At 40.8% G+C, this 22,458-nt stretch overlaps 1 protein-coding gene across 2 annotated transcripts in view; it reads left to right on the forward strand.

The window, feature by feature from the left end:
- Nucleotides 1–4,887: 4,887 nt before the first annotated feature.
- The window catches only part of FRMD6 (FERM domain containing 6), an 84,250-nt gene continuing 66,679 nt past the window's right edge, over nt 4,888–22,458 (forward strand). The window contains exon 1 of one of the 2 annotated variants that reach the window (XM_036245116.1): nt 4,888–4,960. The gene's annotated coding sequence lies outside the window, so the exon portion shown is untranslated. Of the gene's footprint in view, nt 4,961–5,122; nt 5,192–22,458 lie in introns of those variants that run through there. The other variant, XM_036245107.1, reaches the window with a different exon arrangement.

Raw genomic sequence — 22,458 nt, forward strand, 5'->3', positions numbered from 1 at the left:
ATATAATTGTGCTACTTACACCAAAATTTGTACATATCCCCTCAAGGTTTTTTTTAAATTTTTTTATTCTCATCCGAGGACATTTTTGCATTTTACTTCAGATAGAGCGGGAGGGAGAGAGAGAGAGAAACATCGACCTGAGAGAGACACATTGAGTGGTTGCCACCCACACAGGCAGGGGACAAACTGCAACCAAGGTACATGCCCTTAGCAGGAACTAAACCCAGGACTCTCTGGTCTGTGGGCCGATGCTCTAATCGCTGAGCCAGACCAGCTGGGGCAGCCATTGTACTTTATTTATTTATTTATTTTTATCCTCACCCGAGGACATTTTTCCATTTTTTGTTCAGATAGAGTGGGAGGGAGAGAGAGGAAGGGAGAGAGAGACAGAAACATCAACATCAAGGGACACATCGAGTGGTTGCCACCCGCACGACCAACCAGGGGCTGGGGACAAACTGCAACCGAAGTACATGCCCCCAGCGGGAACCGAACCCGGTCTCTCCGGACCACAGGCCGACGCTCTAACCGCTGAGCCAAACCGGCCAGGGCAGCCATTGTACTTTAAAGGTGCCTCCATGTACTTGCTCATTCTGTGCCTTTTACCTGAGATACCATAACCCATAGTTCCCACGTGTCTCCGTTTAGAATAATATGGGGATCTTGAAAACATTCCCAAGTCAGGCCAGTCCTAGACCAATTAATTCTCATGCCCCAGACATAGGCCTCAATAGTTTTTGAAAAACCCCAGGTGATTCCAATGTATTGACAACTTTGAGAACCACCACCTCAACCAACTTGTTCCCAGGCAAACTTTTGTTCATCTTCCTATATAGTTGAGAGGGGATGTCCGATATCCTCCCTGAAGGTCGTAAGCCTTCTTACTATTTCTCCTGCATGTCTCTACCATACCAAGCATTAAAGTATATTATAACTGTTTACATCCATGCCTAGCCCCTCAAACTACTAAGAGATTCAGGAATATTTCTATCTTTGAATTCCAGAGGCTAACTCTGTACCTGGTGTATGGGTGTATTCAGTAAATTCATGGAATGAATAACTTCTTCCTAAGGAAACCAAAAGCAAATTATGATATGATTTATATGCCATGGAAAAAGTAATAGTCTAAGATGTGTTTAGAATGATGTTTCACTGATGGGCATTATCTTATATTTAGGAAAACATTTCACACCAATGCAAATCAAACTATATCTTAACATCAAAAAGAATAATAAAATATAATTTTGCCCTCAAAATTACATTCTTTACTAAGCACAGAAAAACATTCCCTGTGATAAGTATCTAAAATAACCCATTCTTTCTTAGTTCCACTTCCATCTTAAGTTATGTGTTTTTTATCTTTCTTTCTCACCCCCCTCCCTGCCCCTGTGCCACTCAGGACAACAATGGTTTTTTTTGGTTGTTGTTGTCCACCCCCCTCTCACCCCCCCACCCAGCTACCAAATCCTGGCCCCGCTACCTGTGAAGGTGCTGGGATGTTGTTTTCCAAAGCCATCCTTTCAGAATTTTATGGTATTTTAGGGGTTTATAGAACTGATTTTAAGAGTTTTAAAGTACTTCGTTTACTAAGTACTATGAAAGAATCTATGTTTATTGTAGTGTCCACACTGTACTACAATTGGGTAGTGGCCTTTCTCAGGTCCTCCTCTGCTTCCTTGTCTCCATAATATGATCATTGTGATTCAAAAAGTGTTCACATAGTAAATTTTGCCACACTAATTCTAGACAATAAACCCAATCTTAGACACATGTTAAAAAAAGCTGTTTAAAAATATTTTGCTTCCTTGGGTTGCCTAATTATTTTATATTGCAGCAATGTTTCACAATCTAACAATATGTTGTTTTTTTATTCACTAGATTTTTATGCACAAAGCCTGAAATCAGATTTAGTAAACGTTTTCCAAGGTAGTAATATATTACTCATTTTTCTCTTTTATATTTATATATAAAATACTGGATTATCTCATTGGACATCAAATTAATTGAAGACCTTTCCAATTAGTATTCAATATGCATTCATTTTGAATGCATGTAATATAAAAATGAGAAAATTCAACTCTTAAATGACTACATTGTAATCAGCTACTGTTAACCAATTTTTAATTTAGTTTTTTAATTAACTACAACTAATTTAAAAAGCAGTTATTGAAACATAGTTCTTATTTTTTCCATAATGGAGTCATAATTGTAAATTATATATGCAATATCCCTAAAAACTGTTCTACTTTATCAGATATAAGCTCTGAATGTACTGTCAATTGTGAAAAGAAAAAAAATCATCATTCATAATACTCAGTTCTAATGTCATGGTTCCTAAAATGTAAAAACTGTGAATGAGACAACTATTCCGAGTGAGCTTCCACTGTAATAAACACAAAACTGAATTTCTTTGCCAAGCACACAAGGCACACAGACTGGCGCACTTTATTTTTTATTTTTAAAAATATGTTTTTATTGATTTTTTAAAGAGAGAGGAAGGAAGAAACAATGATGTGAAAGAGAAACATTGATCGGCTGCTCCTGCACGCCCCCTACTGGGGATCAAGCCTGAAACCTGGGCATGTGCCTTGAGCAGAATCCAAGCAGGACCTCTCAGTCCATGGGACAACACTCAATCCACTGAGCCACACTGGCCGGGCCAGACTGGCATGCTTTAAACCAGTGATTTTCAACCAGTGTGCCGCAAGGATTTTTTAAAACATGCAATACCTGACTATTTAGTCAGGGGCATTGACCTCTTTTCCCTTAGGTTGTCAAATAAAAAAATAACAACAAGCCTGAAACACCAATCAGAAAGAATATATACACCCCTATGTTCATGGTAGCACTATTTACAACAGCTAAGGTCTGGAAACAGTCCAAGTGCCCATCAGTAGATGAATGGATAAAAAAGATGTGGTACATGTACACAATGGAATACTATGCAGCTGTAAAAAAAAAGATCTCTTACCCTTTGAGACGACATGGAGGAACCTGGAGAGAATTATGCTAAGCAAAATAAGCCAGTCAGAGAAAGACAAGTACCACATGATCTCAGTTATTTATGGAAAATAATGAACAAAATAAGCTGACGATCAAAATAGAGCCAGAGACATGGAAGTAGGGAACAGACTGACCAACCTCAGAGGGAAGGGGATGGAGGGGAGGAGGGTGGGAAGAGATAAACCAAAGAACTTATATGCATATGTGCCTAACCAGTGGACACAGATAATAGTGTGGGGAAGGCAGGAGGGGGCTGGGAGTGGGAAGGAGAGGATCAATGGGGGAAAAAAGAGGGAACATCTGTAATACTTTCAACAATAAAGATCAAAAAGCTTTATGCATACTAAAACATGAATTTTATATATATAAAAGAAAATTATATGTATTTGATAAATATACAGAGATGGGTAAAAGTAGGTTTACAGTGCCATTGTGACATTCTTTTGAGTTAATAAAACTATTGTAATAATCATAACCTGCATGTCTTTTTCCATACAAACAACTGTAGATGTACTTTGCCCACCTTGGTTTTATGGTATGTATACAAAATAGAATATTATCCTGATATTTAAAATATGCTCATGCAGATGTTAAGTGAAAAGAATGTGTTAATGGTATGTTAAAATAGAAAAATGACAACAGCCAACACAATAGCCATCCAGTGTGAAAGAATAAAAATTATACCTATTTTTTTTTTTGTCAGATCAGCAAAAAGTTTAGTTTTTGGTGTGCTGCAGAATTTTAGTAATTAGTTTATGTGGGTCATGAGATGAAAAAGTTGCAAATCACTGCTTTAAACCAGTAACGGCTAGCCTTATATATGTTTGGATCAAAAGAGCAGGGCAGTTTTAAAGTTGGTTTCTATTAGCATAAATCTGATTTTAGGTAGTGTCCTTTCTCAGGTCCTCAAGTGCCTCCTTGTCTCCTGACTCAATTGTCATACTCTGAACACACACCCCATCACTCCTTTGGTGAGGCAGCCTGTAGCGCATTACTGCCCTCCCTGGCCAGGGGTCACAGGCTCAGCAGTTAGCCTAAGACTAAGAGGGCAGAAGCCCAGGAGGTTGGAGCTGTGGGTTGAAGGCCTGGGGGCCACTGGCCCAGCGCATCATCCATCGCCCTCACCCGATACCATGTGGAGCGGGTAAATATAATTTTTGAGAGTCACAAGCACTAAAACTGCAGCAGACAGAGGCTGAGCTAGCGGGGGAGGCTTGGCTTCCGCAGCAGCGCCCCCTCCATCCAGAATAAAACTGTCGAGGACGCAGCGTCCCGAGTAATGGGTGGGCAGGTGCGGGACAGGACAGCCAGGAAACTAGGAGTCACGAAGCCTCCTTCGCTGAAAACGCCTCCTCTCTGAGTGGCCTCCCCGCCGTTGTTCCGAATTAGTAAGACGATGCTGAGGCCAAACAGCCACCCCCGCCAGCCCCACTAGGCTCGGAAAGGAGCGTTCTAGGGAGCAGGGGCCGGGAGTCGGAGAGGGCCATTGGGCCAAGAGGGGGGAGCTGACAGCGTCCCCTCGCGCCTGTCTCCTTCGCGCGAGGAAAGGCCTAAATCGCAGTGGTTCACACACAGTGTCCTTCTACAGCTGCCCTCGCTCCCCAGGACCCTGGAGGGGTGGTTCCCTTCGCTTTTTCCCGCCCCCGACTCGGGGCACCCCTCCGCGGGACGCTTGGTTGGGTCCGGGGCGGGGTCGGCAGGCGCTGCACGTGCGGTTGCGATCTCCGCGCTCTGCTCCCGCGGCTCTGTTGCCTCCCCCGCCACCTCGGGGCGGGGAAGGAGGCGGGGCTTCGGGGGGCAGGGCGGGAGGCGTGGGTGGGGGGCGGGGCCGACGTGGTGCGCTCCCCAGGCTTCCCAGGCCGGAGGGCTGAGAGGAGCGGGGCAGGCGCGGCGCAGGCAGGAAGGGACAGATCGCTGATGTGGGTCCAACGCCTGGTGCTCCAGAGTTTTCTTAAAGGTACGAGCAGGAACCCAGCGCCGTGGGGCCTCCCAGCCCGCCCCCTAGCTGGGCCACTGCGCCCCGGCCGCCCGCTGTGCCCCCTGCCGGCCGAGCGGCGGTGGAGGCTGGACCGGGCTTTGGGAGGGTTTCAGGAAAGTCGCGAGGTCCAGCGAAAGCAGTGTTCTCTTCTCCGCGTCTTTCTTCGTCGTCGTCTCGCTTCCTCGGCCCTGGGCGTCGGGCGCCGGGCCGGTAGGTCGTCTCCTGCGAGTCGGAGCTCGCTCACTCCGGGGCGGGAGAACGGGGCCCCGGGGCAACCGAGCGGGGCAGCGAGGGAGTCGCCGAGGTCCGGGGCTGCCTGGGCGGCGAGGGCGGGAGGCCGGCCGGGCTGCTGGCTGCGCCCCTGGGCTCGATGCGTCGCACTCGGCTCCCCGGTGGTCCCCGGTGCCCTGTTCTGGGGGCGCCTGTCCGTTGCGCCCCGTCGCTCTGACTGGGTGCCGGGGCCAACCCATGAGCCCTGCATTCCTGGGTGCGGTGCCTGCCGCCTGTTGTGCGCGCCTTGGGGCCGGGCTGCGGGAAGGGAGCGGAGCGCCGCGTCTGTCCCATCGTCCCTGAAAGTGCCTAGTTGGGGGAGCCCGAGATTGAGTTGCAGCTCGGCGGCGCCAGAAGGGGGCCTCGGTGGGATGCGAAAGGGGGGCGCAGCTTGCAGAATTTGGGTTCCTGGAGGAGCTTGCGGTGCGCAGGCCCGGCCCCAGGCAGAGGGGACCACCACTCTCTCCTCCAGGATGGCCGTGAACTGTCAGGTATGCACAGCTGGGAGCCACCAGTGTGAGCTCCACAGGGATTATAGCAGCACCTCGAGTCCGGGACGGCATAACCAAACGGTGAGGGCGTTTTCTTAAAGGTATGAATAAATGGAAAGCTGTCAAAATAAGCATATTTTAAAGTTTGAGTGAAAGCTGGCAGATTTTCAGGCCATGCAGTTGTTTGTCCAGAGGAATATTGATTGGTTTCTCTACACCCTTTGCGTGTCTGTGTGTGTGTGTGTGTGTGTGTATGTACACACACACACACACACACACACACACATCTATTTTGCTAGTATTTCCCTCAGGAGCTGTGCATTGCCCACAGCAGGATAGGAAAACTTCAGCAATGTTCTCGGGTTGCTTTAAACTTCAAGCCTGTTCTCTCTAGTTTTTTTGGTGTTTTTTGTTTGTTTGTTTGTTTGGAATATTCAGAAAAAGTATCTTTTGCTGGATTTTCTATGTATGATTCCGTCTCTGCTTCTCTGGGACCCAGCAATGTTTGTTTATTGGTTTTATAAGCATCTATTTAAATTTAGTTTTTGCAGGAAATACTCCCCATTGCCACAGGGTGTAGTTTACCGATTAGAAAATACTGCTGGAGAAAGCTGCTAGTGGCTTCATTTTCCAAGAATGTAAGTCATTTCCTTTCTGTGATTTCAGGGAGTTGATATTTCACAGCATCAAAACTTTGTGGGGAAAATTTTCCATAATACATCTGTCATTAAAAAGGCTTTTTGACTTCGGGGTTTTTCTACTTTAGAGCAGTGCATAAATTTAGGCTCAGTAATGTTAAAGGATAAGAAATTTTTAGGACCGACAGCATTTTAAGACCATTGTAGAAAGTTCTTTTAACAGCCACCAAGATCTACAAACAGCCTTCAGGATGGAGAGTGGGGGAGGGGAGAGGAGCCAAGAAGAGAGGCAGGAAAACAGATGCGCTTGCTGCTGTTCCTTGTAGTATAAAACTTCTAGCACTTAATCATTTTCCTTGGATGTGGTTTTGAGAAATAAAAGTACTGTATTATGTTAAAAATGAAAATACTCCACAATATGAAACAACTGACATCTGAGTTCTCTTTCAGTATGTTTGTAAACATAGTGGATTTATATTTCATATTAAAATGGGCCTTTGGGGTTATTAGATGAGAAGGGTCCTTCAGGGGATATCTACTATCAAGTTATCTGCAGGATGTCTTCTCCAGAAAGCAGACCGATGGTAATGTGAACTAATTTTGCCCCCTCTTTGAATTGCTGGTAAGAATGCCTGAGATCTGACACTTATGGACCATAGTTATCAGCAGCTCTTGCAGTGCTCAAAACATTTTAAAGGACAGGAAATCTTTCTCTATTGTCACCCCCTCCTTTTAGGGGGTCAACAGTGGTAAATCACCAACTTCAAGTACATAATTTGAATTGGAAGATTCAAGATGCTCCTAACTCTGCAGGAAAACAATACAGGCCAGGACAAGACTGCTTTTGAAAGCAAAATGTCGGTGTTAGGTAATAATTTTTAGCTGTAAATTCTTTAAAAAGTCACTCAACTAGGCTAGCTGAATTTGGGGAGGGAGGTTGTAGAGCTTTTCTAGTTTCTGTACTTTGTTTCCACTTTTAACTTCACTTATAAAGCTTTTGGCTTTCAGAACCAATGACATAATAGACTGTGTAGCCTTTTGTGGCAGATGCTTGAAATGAAAGTTTCAAACAGAATTGTTTTTGACTGAGCTGTCAAGTTCAGAGTTTAGTGTAAATGAGTCTTGTCTCACAACTAACTTTTTTGATAAAGGAATTCTTTGTAGTCTTCAACTTGGATGTTGCACATTTTGATTTCTAAGGCTACAGGTTTACAAAAAATATAAAACCTGCAAACAATTATTTTATTACATGAAAGCCAGTACCAAGAAAAGATTAATTCATTCCAGATGTAAAAATGTATGTGAATTTTAGATTTGGATGATCTCAACAAGTTTTCCCTTTTGTTGATGAGGCTGCCTGGACCCCAGATGGCATGTACAAATTATCCTTTCGGTGGTTTTCTGGGTTCAGAACTAAATTTCACGGGCCTTTTCTAAAGTTATTTTAATATTGTTTTAGTTCTTCCAAAGAACAGAACGTTTTTTGCATTTATGTAAAGATGGATTTTTCCAATTATTCATTAATACAAACCTCACAAATGCTCTGGTTCCGTATAGGAAGCCTATTTGGGAACTGCGGAAAAAAGGTATTCAGTATTGTTTATCCTTATGGGCAAAGCATAGAAGCTTTGGCTTTCATTATGCCAATTTCAACTCTCTCCTTTTAAAGAAAAAAGTTTCAAGTGTGTTTACAGTCTTCAGTAGAATCCTATTGGAGCAGAGTTTGTGTTTTCTGATATAGTGATTGGTCCTTGTATGATGATCCTCTTATCCCCCTCTCCCCTCTGCCGGCAATGCACACAACTTACAAGAAAACGCCAGTATTTTTTCAACCTGTAATCCCAGCACCAAAGTTATAAAGGGTATGTGTTGCATACTTAAAATTATATATATTTGCCCTGGCTGGTTTGGTTTAGTGGTTAGAGTGTCATCCCTCGGATCCAAGGGTCATGGTTTCGATTCCCAGTCACAGGCATGTACCTGGGTTGCAGGTTTGATCCCCGGCCCTGGTTGGGGTCGTGCAGGAGGCAACCAATTGTGTCTCTCACACCAATGTTTTTCTCTCTCTCTCCCTTCCATTCTTATCTAAAAATCAGTGGGAAAATGTCCTTGGTGAGGATTAACAACAACAATAAAGTAAAAAAATTATATATATACATATATATATATATTTTTAGGAAGTCTTTGTATGATTAGATAATTACAAATTTTGGGAGTTTGATTACATTGTGATTGTGTATAAAGCAGTTAAGTGTAGGAATAGGGCGGGGTGGGAAGGATAGGAAAGATTTAGTGAAGGCACTTTGTGAGTAGTGCAATTTTAGTTAAAATGTGTCTTTCCTAAAACTCAAACAGGAAAAATGGTATTGTTGGTCTCTGAAGTTAAACTTTGATATAGGGGTAGTTGAGAGGGCTTTTTGAATTGCACATTATCCTGAGGAAGAGGCTTTTGGGGCCTGTAAAAATAAATAGAAACAAGTTAAAGGGATAATTTGAGAGGGAGGAGGATGCTGGGCATTGAATTGCAAGGAAAATCTAAACTTGTATATTTATGTATTTTTTACTATTATTTTCTAAAAGCTTGGCATTTTCTCATGTTGATTTTTTTTTTTTAGAAAGAGCCAAAGGGAGAGAGAGAGAGAGAGAAACATCGATATGAGAAACATCTATTGGCTGCCTCCTGCATGCTCCCTACTGGGGATCGAGCCCGCAACCTGGGCATGTACCCTGACCGGGAATCGAACTAGCATCTCTCTCAGTCCATGAGACATCGCTCAATCCACTGAGCCACACTGGCCAGGTGAAAGATGAATATTTAAAACAAGGCTGAAGTAGGGAGAACTTTCTATTTAAAAGTAGGAATTAAAGATTAACATGTTTTTAGCTGAGAACAAAGAATCAGAATTAAGGTCTGTATACAACATAAAGTATTTCTAAGTGATGTTTATCATGGAAACCTTCCCTGTATTTGTGTTGAATCCCTACTTTGGTGTTAAATTGTGTCCAGGGACTGGAACATCTTTTTTTGTCTAAGCTTTAATGATTTTACAAACATTTAATTGGTCCCCCCAGCATTTGGGAGAACTGCAGCTGCCCATGCTCTGGGACCCGAGGAACTCTATAGAAGCAATGGCTGAAGTGATCACTAAGTTTTGAGTGAAAACAAGCACGCCATACTTCCAGTTATCTTACATGAATTAGTGGTCTAATTACTTCTTATGCAAGTTTGTGTACTTACACTTTTTGTATGTATCAAATGGAGTACTCGTGCAGTATGCCCCATTGATCAGAGGGATTATTGAACACTGGGAAGGGGAAAGAAGTCACTGATCTCACAGCTGGTTGTATTACCCGAGGAAGAGAAAAAGGTGGTGGTGACACAAATTCACAGATGAGCCAAATAGAGGCCAAAGGAGAAGGCAGGGTTTGCGGGAGCTTCCCTGAAGTCTGTAACAGCGTTTTCTTGACTGCCGTTCCCCACCTGTGTGGCCTTACTTAGTGGAGTTTGATCTATGCAGCAGGAAACTAGGTGCAGATTAGGGCATTATCCAGGTGATTCCATTAATGTGATCATTGGGATAATTCTGACCAAAAGTATCTATTTAGAACCTCAGTATTCTGAGTTGATTATCTTAGGGTAGTTTTAGATGTTTTCTAATAACATTGTGTGTCTATATTATAGAACTTGAGCAGTAGTGTTTTACTGGTGTATGAAGGTAGGGAAAAGCAATATTTTTTACTAATTTTTTTCCACAGTTTCATGTGAAGAAGGAAATCATTGTAAAAATCAAGAAAATTCTGGATTAAGATATTAAGAAATTAATGAAGTTTTTATATATATATATATATATATATATATATATATATAATTTCAGAGAGAGGAAGGGAGAGGGGGAGAGATGAAAACATTGATGAGAGAGAAACATTGATCAGCCACCTCCCTGGGGCACTGGACGGCGCTCAGCCAACTGAGCTACACTGGCTGATGTAGCTCAGTTGGTTGGGCGTTGTCCCAGACACTGGAAGGTTGCTGGTTCTATCCCCAGTCAGGGCACATGCCTGGGTTTCGGGCTCTATTCCTGTCAGGGATGTGCAGGAGGCAACCGTTCGATCTTTCGCTCTCATATTGACATTTCTCTCTCTCTGTCCCTCTCCTTCACTCTCTAAAAAATCAATAAAATATCTTTAAAAGAAATTAATGAAGTTGAAATTTCTTAGTTTCTCAGGTGTTCTCTGTCTAGTTAACATTAAATGAAATGCCCCCAAATAGGGCCCTTAGGATTTCTCTTTCCCCCCTTTTTCCCTTTTCTAGGGCACTCCAGTGAGACCTTGGTTTGTGAGTGCCAACTGGTGATATCTGAGGTCCCACCTGACTGATTGTTTCATTGATCATTGCTTCATCAATGATCTAGCATGTGGACCCTCATCTCAGAGGACTGCTTTCTGAATACTTTTAGAATAGTTCATTCTTGCACAAAAGATTTTTTCATTTCTTCCTGCCATTATGCCTTCTCCCCTTTAATGACCACTCCCCCCACCCCTAGCCCTTCTCTCCAAGTTATTTTAATTCTTAAATATACCTGGAAACATCTGGTCTCTACCTGAAACAACAGTGAAATTCTGATGCTCAGGTCTATGGCAGTCCCCAGGAAGCACTGATGGTAAAACATAGGAGGATTATGATTTCATGTAGAAATCTAATAGATAAAACAAAGTGCTTGCAAAGGAAAACTATTGATATAGATAGTTTCTTTCACGTTTCCCCAAAGAGAAAAAGGACGTTTACATGGTTCAAAAAAAGGCTCAGAATTTCAACTTAGGCTCATTAGAAAGTGAAAAGCAGGTAAAATAGCAGACGTTTTACAAATGGGTAGTAAATATATCCTGCTTCCATGAAATACTGCTTATAACAGTAAAAACTTAGCAGGTTTAATCTTAAAAAAAAAAAAAAATAGAGCTCACTATAGGGCCACAGTTCTGACAAGTTACTGACATTACTTTAGGAAAGATGATATTTATGAAGATAACATGGAAGAGAGGCAGTGACGTATAAAGGTCAGAACGAAATCTTTTAAATCAGTCCTCTGGGGTCCAAATCCAGGCTCCAGTGTGTAACCTTGGGGAGGTTACTTAACCTCTAGGAACCTTTTTTCCTCGTATGTTAAATGGAGACAATAATAGTAACTATCCCACAACGTTGTTTTGATTATGAAATGAAATGGTGCGTGTCAAGCAACTAGCATGGTCTGACACATAGCAAAAAGTCAAGTAATGTTAGCTCTTATTACCTAAGACAGAAAGAAGTGATGTAGAGAAGGATTTCAAATTTTCTTGGATTTCCTCTCGGCTTTTGTTAAGAAGCAGTTGTTCACAAGATTTTAGTATACAGTTGGGGCAAATGTAGATTTACTGTTGTATAAGAGACACAGTTTATTCTTGCATTATCATTTTTTAATTATTGTATTATTTTCCATGCCAATAACTGTAAATCTACTTTTGCCCCACCCTGTATTTTGTTCATTGATGGCATCAAGTAGGCAACAAAACCTAGTCTTTCTCGGTTACTGATAATGGGCAATCTGTGTTGCACAAGAACAGCTGCCTGTTTCACTGATCGCTAATTGATCGAGTTATTTCTCCTAATTCTCTTCTAATTCCTAGCTATCTCAGTCTCCCAGCTTCTGCCTGCTGGATAATTATTTCTTTCCAGATGCCAAAAAGTAAATCTACACATTTAAGAATTCTCTTTACAATGATGAATGTTATGCAAAGTCCTTTTAAGATTAAAGAATACCAATGGCCCATGTGTTTTGCTCCTGTACCCTGTAGATTTCCTGAATCCTTTTAAAGAAAGTCACTGTTATTGGTACAGCAGAATGCAATTGTGTATTCCTCCCAGCCCCAGCCCCCACCATTGGCACAATTTATATAATGTGGGTCAGATCCCTTTATAATTTTCTGTTATGAGGCCCAGAGTTTAAGATTTTAAACCAATTATTCAAAGGAAATTAATAGTCTAAAAGTTTCAAAGGAAGTATTTAAGAAAAACAAACTTAAGCACATTAGAAAGACACATTTACATCTAAACAGCATAATTACAAGCCCAGTCCAAATAGGCATTGGCTCCTCAGAGTAATCACGATGTATCATTCTGATTTGTTCATTAAAAGGGGGACCTACCTCAGATAACCCTGTTCCCTGTTATGTGTTGTGTAATATCTTCAACTTAATAAACTTAATGCTTTAAAAATGTTCACTAAGTCCAACAAAAAACAGGTTTTACATCTTTATGAAGTATCCACGTTTACGTTGAGTACCCGGTGCAAGTGTCCTACCAAAGAGTTTCTTGTCTAGGTGGGAGAACAAAATGCATGTGTGTGGAAAGGTATTAGATGTTTCAGATAAGTACTAAATGGAATCCTGGTTTTAGGGAGCAGAATCAGTGAGGGCTGAAGGTAGGAGGTTTCTAGCTGCCCTGGGGCCACTGGATTTGTGTTAGGCCCTGAGATCAGGCTGAGACCTTTCTATTTTTCAAGTACAAATGAGTATTTCTAAACACAACAAAAATATTCAGGGTCTAATAATCTCAAACATTAAAGCTATGAAATTGAAGTTATTAAGTGTTTAATTAAAATTATTTAATCCACATAACCGATGCCTGCTATGTGCCAGGCAGTGTTCTAGGTCCCAGAGATCATCAGTGAACAAAATAAAAAAGCTCTGCCCTCATGGAGCTCGTGTCCTGTTAGGAGACAAGCAGTAAACATAAAGCACATTTTATAGGCGTCCAGGAAGTACTGCAAATTGCCAGTGCAGCGAGTCCTCGAAGAATGTCCTTTCGTTGATCATTTCGTCAGGGTGTTGATGAGATGCCATAGGAACTTGTTTACATCAAGTCTTTTTCTGAGTCACAGGACCTGTTGATGACGTTAAGTGAGGACTTACTGTAGCGTGGTCAGAGTTGGCCTCACTGAGGTGACTTGAGGGAGGAAGTTAGTCACACAGAGACACCCGGGGGCGGTGTGTTCCAGCAGAGGGACTCACAAAGGCCTCAGGTGGACGGAGTGTACCTGGTGTGTTCCAGGAACCGTTAGAAAGACCGCAGAGTAGATGAGGTCAAAGATGTTTGGAGAGCATATCATGTAGGGCCTGTGTGCTGGGTGGTGAGTGAAATGGGGAGTCTTTGGAGAGTTTTGAGCAGAGGAGTAAGGTGATTTGACTTTCATTTTAATAGAATCAATGTTGAGACAGAGAAATGGAGCAGGGCGGTCAAGGGTGGAAGCAGGGACACAGGTTAGCAGCTGCTGCAGTTGCTCTGACATCTCTCAGCTCAATGGAGAGAGGCCAACAGCAGTGGAAAAGGTGGGGAGAAATAACTAAGACTTGTTTTGTAGGTTGTATCATTAAGGGTTTCTGGCCAACTGTTTGAGGAGTATGAGAAAGAGAGATCAGAGTAAGGATGACACCAGGGCTTTTTGCTTAATTATGGAGTTGCCACGGACTGAGGTGGGGATCTCATGGAGGTGCTGGTTTAGGAAAGATAACTACGAGCTGTTTTCAGCATGCTGTGCTCGTCTTCCAAGTGGAGGAGTTGAGTAGGTTGTTGGATATAGGAATCAAGAGTTGAAAGAGTAGGTCTAGGCTGCAGATATAAATTTGGAAGTCATCAGCAGAATTCAGATGAGATAACTTGGGGAATGTATGAACAGAGAAAACAATCCACGGATCAAGCTTTGGGTCATATCAGTATTTAGTTTCTGGAGACGAGAAGAAATCTCATAAGAGAATATCTTAAGCCAAAGGAATTATGCACATATTTCTAACATAGTGGACATAAGTAAGTGTCTCCATTTTCTAAGTAACAGTGTTATTTTTAGAAGATACTGTTTTAAAAAATGTATTTTTTTCTTTTTTTTTTTAATCCTCACCTGAGGACATTTTTCCATTTTTTGTTCAGATAAAGTGGGAGGAAGAGAGAGAGACACATCTGTGTGAAAGAGACACATCGAGTGGTTGCCACCCACATGACCCTACCAGGGCCGGGGACAAACTGCAACCGAGTTACATGCCCTTAGCAGGAACCGAACCCGGGTCTCTCTGGACCGCAGGCTGATGCTCTAACCGCTGAGCCAAACCGGCCAGGGCTATTTTTTTCTTTATTGATATTAGAGAGAGAGTAAGGGAGAGGGAGAGAGAGATGGAAACATCGATGAGAGAGAACATCAATGGGCTGCCTCCTGCATGCCCCACCCCTCTGGGGATTTGGCCCCCAACCTGGGCATGTGCCCTGAGTGGGAATTGAACCTGTGACTTCTTGGTGCATGGGTCTACGCTCTACCACTGAGCCACACTGGCTGGGCAGAGAAGGTAATGTTCATTCTGTTGATGTACACCAGTAGAAGAAGTAACTATGACTTATTTTTCTATGATGAGGTACATGGGCTGAGCCTGAGGTGCTTCAGCCTTGAGAGGTTGAGTCGATAAGGAGGAACCAGTACAGAAGGCTGAGAAGGAGCAGCCAGAAGGATAGGAGGGAAATTAGAATATCCTTGAAGTCAAAGTAGTGTCTCAGGGAGGAGAGAGTGAATCATTGATGTCATGGGTTTCTTAGAGGTCAAGTAGGATGAGGATCGAGAGGTGCTCATTGGTTTTAGCAGTGGAAGTCATTGGTGACTTTGACCTGAGCCGTGTGAGGTCACCTGAGCTGTGTCATTGGAGGATTGGGGACAAAAACCTTATGGGAGTGGGAGTGGGCTCAAGAGAGAATGAAAAGCTAATGAAAGATAATTCTGATTTTTAGTTCAGTGTCTCATAAATATTCAATATTGGATGGGAGGACATTTTAACATGCCTGATAGGATGTGGGGTGGGACTTTGGAATGCTGGGAGCCAAGAGGCTCTTCAGCAAGCTCTGACAGGGATGAGGAGCCTTTAAGCTTTCCCTGGGTTATTACTGGTGAAGCTCTAGTGTGTGGATTGTAGTCTGTTTCTTTGAAACAGAAAAAAAATCCTAATGCATTTTCTCTCTCTCTGTTTCTTTATTGCATCCCTTTGGATAAGAACTATATCTTGGAAGCACTGTCACTTTCTTGAGACTTTCTTGTTTGTTTTGTTTTCTGGTTCAACCCATTGATCCTTTATTTGAAAAGGATACACAGAGCTCCAGTGGGACACGTGCTTTGAGTTGGCTTCTTTTTCAGCAGTGGGATAGGCTTGAGCTGAGGAGGCCATACACATCGTAGTGCCTCGCCACTCTGGAGGTCTTCATGCCAGTGATGGCCCAGGGTTGGGGTTCTCAGGAGCCAGAGCCAATGAAGTCATAGAAACACTGCTTGCTGAATATTTCCTTTTTACTTTGTTGATGACTTTCATTGTGAATGTTGCTTCAAAGCATGTGATTAAGCAATTTTCATAGCTCTGTATTTTATGTCATAATTATGCACCAGGAATTTTCTCTTCTGGGAGTTACCTTTGAATTATAATGCTAACTTTCTATAATACTATCATCAGAATGAATCAACAAGTCTCTGATACTAATTACCTTTTCTTTCCCTAAGCTGATGGAAATGCTAACACATAGGCCTTTAATGCTTAAATATTGTTTTTGGGTAGTTAAAAGCTCACAGTGATTGAAGAATTAAAACTTTGTTACATATGTTTGAGTGTTGTTTGGTAATAAAGTATAGTAGTAGTTTTTAGAAAGTTGCTAATTGTGGGGAAAATGTTGGGAAGAGCAAGGACTTTCTATTTGCAGTGGCAAGCTCTTTGAGAAGTGGAGCTCCAGCGATAGTGTGTGTGGGTTTCTAGTGGGCTGTAGCATGTACACATCATGCCAGCATTCTCTTAGATGCTGCTCCGTCAATACTGTTTTATTGGTATCATTTTGAATGTTTTTTCAGCTGAACCTTATAAGTCACCCTACTGTTAGTTAAATGAACGTAATTGGCTTGTAACAGAAATGCACAAGGCCAGTGAAATAACTTGGCAGTACTGAGCATTTTAGCAGAGGTGTAAAACTAAGCAAATTTTGAAATAAATGTTAAGTCTCTCCAGTCAGCGACTGCAGGATGAAGTCCAGATCTCTTCAATGTAGAAGTCAACATTCCAAACCAGAGTTGCAAGCCTGTGGCCCACCAGGAAGATTGGCTGCAGACCTGTTTTGGTTTTTAACACCGCATTAAAAACATTTATTTGCCAACATTTAAAAACTGAGAGATTTTACATTACGCATTTTTAAATGTACACCTTTGGAAAAACTGGAAGGTGTGACAGTGATCTTTTGGAGCAGCCTACCAGCTTCCCCTTTTATATGGGGCGTGTGTGTTCTGCAGTTGCCCATAGTCCCCCAGCATTGAGACCCAGTGGCTGTTGGCATTTTTCATTCTGCAGATTTCACTCCTTTGTTACCTGCTCCTGTAGGCACGTGAGCTTGCTATCCCTGTGTTGTAGTTACTTACCTTCCAGTGTCATCACAAAGCTCCCCAAGTCTAGCCCAGTCATTCTCCCCATTGTCCAGGCACATACATGCTTAGTCGGGGTCATGCTTCCTCTCCTGCCACTGGACTGAGCGGCTCGTTGCCCGTACTACTTCATTGGAACGTAGCACACGCTCCTGTATGCATTATCCTTTTATATATTTTTTCTAGCTCCCCAGCTGTATTATAAGTTTCATGAGGGCAGTGGCTATATCTTATAATTTACTAGTGCCTAGCAAGTTTATTTTAGATTCACCGGATGGACTATTGTTTAGATTTAGCTTCCAGTGGATGGTAACCTATGATTATAGTGATGCTATAGAAGAATTAGAAAACTAAAATCTTGTGTAAAATCTGCTTCCTCAATAGGGCTCTCTTAATTTATAGCATCCATTCCTTCATAGCTTTGTAGTAACCTTTATGTAATTTATTTGAGTCTTAATTTAGTCAACACCTTATTTATTGCCAATTCTCTGAATCTGTTATGTAGGTGGATGGAATTTCCAAATAAATGAGTCATTACTACATACCACTTTATCATTTTAGAAATGCTTCTTTCTAATGGCTAATACTGTTTTAAATGTCTTTTTATTTATTTATTTATTTTTATTTCATTCATTTGACAAATAGTGTGTACAGAAGACCCTGGAGAAAGTGTGAACTTGACAGGCGTGGTGGTACCTGCTTTTCTGAAGCTTTTACCTTTTAGCTGGAAAGACAGAGATTAATAATGGATTATATAATTGTTCAGATTCAACAAGTATTACTGACAAGTAGGGGGTGCTCTGAGCCCTAATAAAAGAGCACTTTCATCTGGGGGGGGGGGCTGTAGTGGGGAGCATAATACAGCTAAATCCCAAATTCCTCGACTTTCTCATAATTTCATAGCAGTCTGTAAAATATTCTAAATGTAAAAAATTTAACCTTAGAAACAAATACATTAAGAGGTAATTTCTTTAATAAAGAGTTTAAAAATACAACTTTTCCAAATAATGTGCCATTGGCTAGAATCATTGTATTAGTGATTAAGAAAGCATAACAGTCTGTTTATTGTCTGTAGAGTTTATTGTCTTTTCCCTGGTACTCGAGTTGCACTCTGTTTAAGTACATAAACAAAAGGGAAGTTGGGTTAGAAACGTCAGATATAGCTAACTTGCAAAACAACTTTTATTTTATGGAACTGTAAGTTTTTCAAAGATGTTTGCTCTCCGAAATAGGTTATAAAAAACTGATTGCCCTGGCCAGTGTGGCTCAGCGGTTATAGCATCAGCCTGCGGACCAAGGAGTCACGGGTTCGATTTCGGTCAAGGGCATGTGCCTTAGTTGCAGTTTGTCCCGGCCCTGGTCAGGCCATGCAGGTGGCAGCCAGTCGATGTGTCCCTCTCACATTGGTGTTTCTCTCTCCCCCCTCCCTCCCACTCTGTCCTCTGGTGAGGATTAAAAAGAAAATAAACAGATTTATTTCTTGAAGAATAACTAGCAAATAGTACCTTTGTTTTATACTTCCAAGCCAATGGCTGAAAAAGATTAAAAATTTGTCGTTCTGGTCTTGGAGTGATATAACATGGTGTCATGGGTAGACCCCGGCCGTAGAGTTGGTGACATCTGTGAGGGTGCCAAAAATAGAACGGAATTTGTGTGGTTGCATATATTTTACCACAACAATCAGAAATGCTTCAAGTATTTTTTCCCAAAGAAAATGGAATTCTATATTTAACTAAACCTATCTAAATATAGTGGTAAAGTTAATTTTTTGCATACTTTGATGTCAAACTGAAACAAAGGTCACCTGCAGGGGCGCCATTTCTGAAATTTCTGTTGAGAAACTCATGTTACTTGTGATTACAGAAAGAGAGTCACAAAAATTAACATATTTAAGGAAGTTTTCAAATAAACCCAAGATTTCCAAATGTAATCTTAAGAAAATTTAAGGAAATGAGACCAGGGAATAGTTTTTAAGAAATGCCAGGTGATATGAAAAATTTAAAATAAATTCCAAATAAAATCTTTTTAACTTCAAACATTCATTAACTGAGCCCACTTTCATTTTAAATCTGCAAAAAGGATGTTGAACTGTTGATTTGTAATATGCTAAATCATTTTACTTTTACCAGTGCCTAAAGAAATGAAAAGAGAAATTGTCATGAATTTCAGATGTAGAGGAAAACCTAGCAGGGAATGCTAGTAGAAGTTATCTAGTTTATAACATAAACTTTCCTTTAATAATTGCCTAATGGATTCTTGAACTAAACCTGTGTTTCTGACCAATAAGTTTTCAGGAAATTTGTAATCAGTGTATTATAGATATAGGATCTAAATTAATGCATTTTAATGTATAATCTGTTTTCTACCAAGGAGACTTTTAAATATATTCTCACTTGCCAAGGGGATGGGAAAGGGTCTGAAATTTAGTTTGGGGCTTTTGTAGGCTGGTTAATTATCAACGGAATTCCATTTTCCAGTGCTTGAATCCTGACATGTTTTAGTGGTGACTCCTGTTTATATATCCTTTCCTGGTATTATGTTGTTGTCTGTGTTACGAAGGTTAGGCACATCTTCCCAGGTAGGCAGTGAGTTGTTTGAAGACACACAACATGTTGCATTTCTACCTCTTGAATTCTTCCATAGCTCCTAGAAAACTATTGGCTCTTGAATTAAGACCAGCAGTATATCAGCTTTATTTTTTCTGATCTAAGGTGACAGAGTTGTCATCTAGATTTAAACCTAGAGCAAGTTAGTAAGGCATTTAACCCATAAAAGAAATAACAGAAGTGTGTTAATGAAAACTCATATGCCTATCTCCCAAGTCTGACCTATAAGTAAAACACAACTCTTCCCATAACAGTAATATGTGATCAGGTTTAACATTAGCATTGGAAACACCCGAGGACTTTTTTTTTGCATTCATCTTCAGACAGAACGGGAGGGAGGGAGGGAGGGAGGGAGGGAGGGAGAGAGAGAGAGAGAGAGAGAGAGAGAGAGAGAGAGAGAGAGAGAGAAACATTGATGTGTGAGAGACACATTGACCGCAGCCGAGGCACATGCCCTTAGCAGAAACCAAACCCGGGATGCTCCGGTCCACAGACTGATGCTCTAACTGCTGAGCCAAACTGGCCAGGGCGAAAAAAAAAATGTATTTTGTTGCTTAAATATTCAAAAGGCTATGAAAAATACAAATTTCATTCTTTAGACTTTCAAAAGACCTTAAGTAAAGACTGGATTTTAAATATTAACATAGAATGCAGCAATAGAAATTATCTGTGAGTTCTGGATGCAAGAAGGCAAGGTCTCTTTTGAAATGCCTTAGTTTGTCTGGGGTTTCTTTCCAGCTTGCATAAGAACACGGTTTCTTGTTTCCTCATGCCATGAGATTTTTGTTAGTGTAAACGAAGGTACAAGTTTCCTCTGTTTCTGGGGTTGAGGAAGGCATAGCTTAAAGCATTGCAAACGCCCATTTAACCTTTGGTGCAGTTTTTTCTCTTCGGCTTGATAGCTGGTGTCCACTCCTGCTGTGGATCAAGTTGTGCTTTAGGGGTCTTAACATGACATGGACCTCTGACTTTGCTTGACCCTGTGACCTAGGAATGAGATGATAACAGACTTCATGTTTTCTTATAAAAGAGTTTATATTGGTCTTTTCTTTCAGATTAGGGGGGGAAAGACCTCTAAGTTGAGATTATTTCTAAATAAAACGTATATATTTCTGTGTTATCCATCTTATCTGCTGTTGCCTTTACCTCCTTGGAGACAGGAGTTTCAGCCTCCCCAGACTTCTGTATCTTCAGCCTCTTCTGTTCTCTGTTCCTGCTTGGTCTGGCCACCTGAGTGTTCTCTATTATTACGGAGGGAAAACAAACAAAACCAAATTCATATGGTATGTTCTATATTAGGATGAAAAGTTTAATAGAAAAAAATTAACTAAAATTATGTATAGAGATTCTACTCCTTCCTAGTGTATTTTACTCAGGGGTGTGTGTGTGTTTTCCCCCTGAGGATATTAATAAAGTTACTTTGTAAATACCTTTATGAATTTATTTAAACCTTCCACAACACAGGGAGCAGTTTGATCCATAAAACAAACTAAAAACTGTGTTTATGAAAACTAGATATATCTTCCAAGTCTGACATATGAGTAAAATATATAACCCTTTCATAATAGTAAAACATAGTTGGATTTAATGTAGTATTGAAAGGTAAATTTTGTTTAAATTTTCAAAAACTCTAAATAAAGATTGAATTTCAAAGATTACCAATAAAATGTAGCTTACAAAATAGAGCAGTTTCCTCAGAGAAACAAATCACGATGTCATTGATTAGGTTCCTATAGTAATTTCAAAAAATCATATACCTATTTTAAAATGTTTGCTAATAGGAATAATTTAGGTAATCATAAGAATAATTCCAAATGGTGTTCTTTCAATTCTCTGAGATGCTGAAATGTAAAATAGAATAGGTTTTCATAAATTTATACACATCTTAATTAATGAGGTTTTTCTGCCTAAATGTAGATAGCAATATAGCCATACAGCATGATTAAGAGTTTTAACTATCCTTAAGAGTTGCTATTATAAAAAACAATTCACAGTTCAGCAGTTGAGTTATATCTGGTATTTGAGTGAGGTCATGTTTCTTAAAATATTTTTAGAAAATGGAGGATACTACTGTGATGAAATAGTAATATTTGACAGTGCTTTGTAAATGTGATGCCCTGTTTAGACACACCTCAAGGTCTTATCACAGTTATCTGGATAGTCATTACTACTGGTAGGTGTCAGCAGGACAAAGACGAGTGGAGAAATTATTGCAGTGTACGTGGGTCAGCCCACAGCAAGGTTGCTTAACCCAGACTGCAGGTCGTGAGAAGGAGGCTCTGAAACTCTAAAATTAAACTCAAATGTGTGTGTGCCTACATGGACACATTTGTAGAGCAAGGATGCATACTATTCATCAGATTATCTGAGAACCATGATTTGTGTATATTATCTCTTTCTTAAAAAGATGGTGAGCATTTATTTCCTTCAACTAGACTTTCTAGCATCATAATTTATATGTCTATGACATTTTATAGCTTTAAAAGGAATTTAAAAGAAATTTTTATTTGATCCTCAAAGTAGTCGTCTCTCTGTTTTACAGATAAGAAGGTTAAATGACTTGTATGATTTGACACCTTTATCACAGTTGTGACAGAACCAGAACATGATCCTCCTCTTCTACCTTGGGGCCTGTGCTTTTTCCTGACCACCACAGTCCCAGTCACCCTAGCGATAAAATACTTCTAGAGTATTTGCAAAATGTGTTGCAACATCTTGATCTTTTTTTTAGTAGTACCTTTTTAAGTCAATTTTAGTTTTTGACAGATATCAACTCATGTTCCTTAATTAGCTATCATTGATTTGCCATAGAGAATTTTTGTGTCAGTCTGAACTAGACAGGGTACTTTTTTAGACATATTCTACTTCCCGTGACAGTGCATTTAACTCGGCACAAAATTCCAGGTCATTAGACGTTACCTGAAACAAGCAAAATATGTATAAAATTTCACACTATCAACCTTTTGCTTACAGCAGCTGTTACCTTGGGAAAAAGTCTCTTAATTTGTAGGC

The sequence above is a fragment of the Molossus molossus genome, unplaced genomic scaffold (assembly GCF_014108415.1).
Source record: "Molossus molossus isolate mMolMol1 unplaced genomic scaffold, mMolMol1.p scaffold_m16_p_1, whole genome shotgun sequence".
Taxonomy (NCBI): domain Eukaryota; kingdom Metazoa; phylum Chordata; class Mammalia; order Chiroptera; family Molossidae; genus Molossus; species Molossus molossus.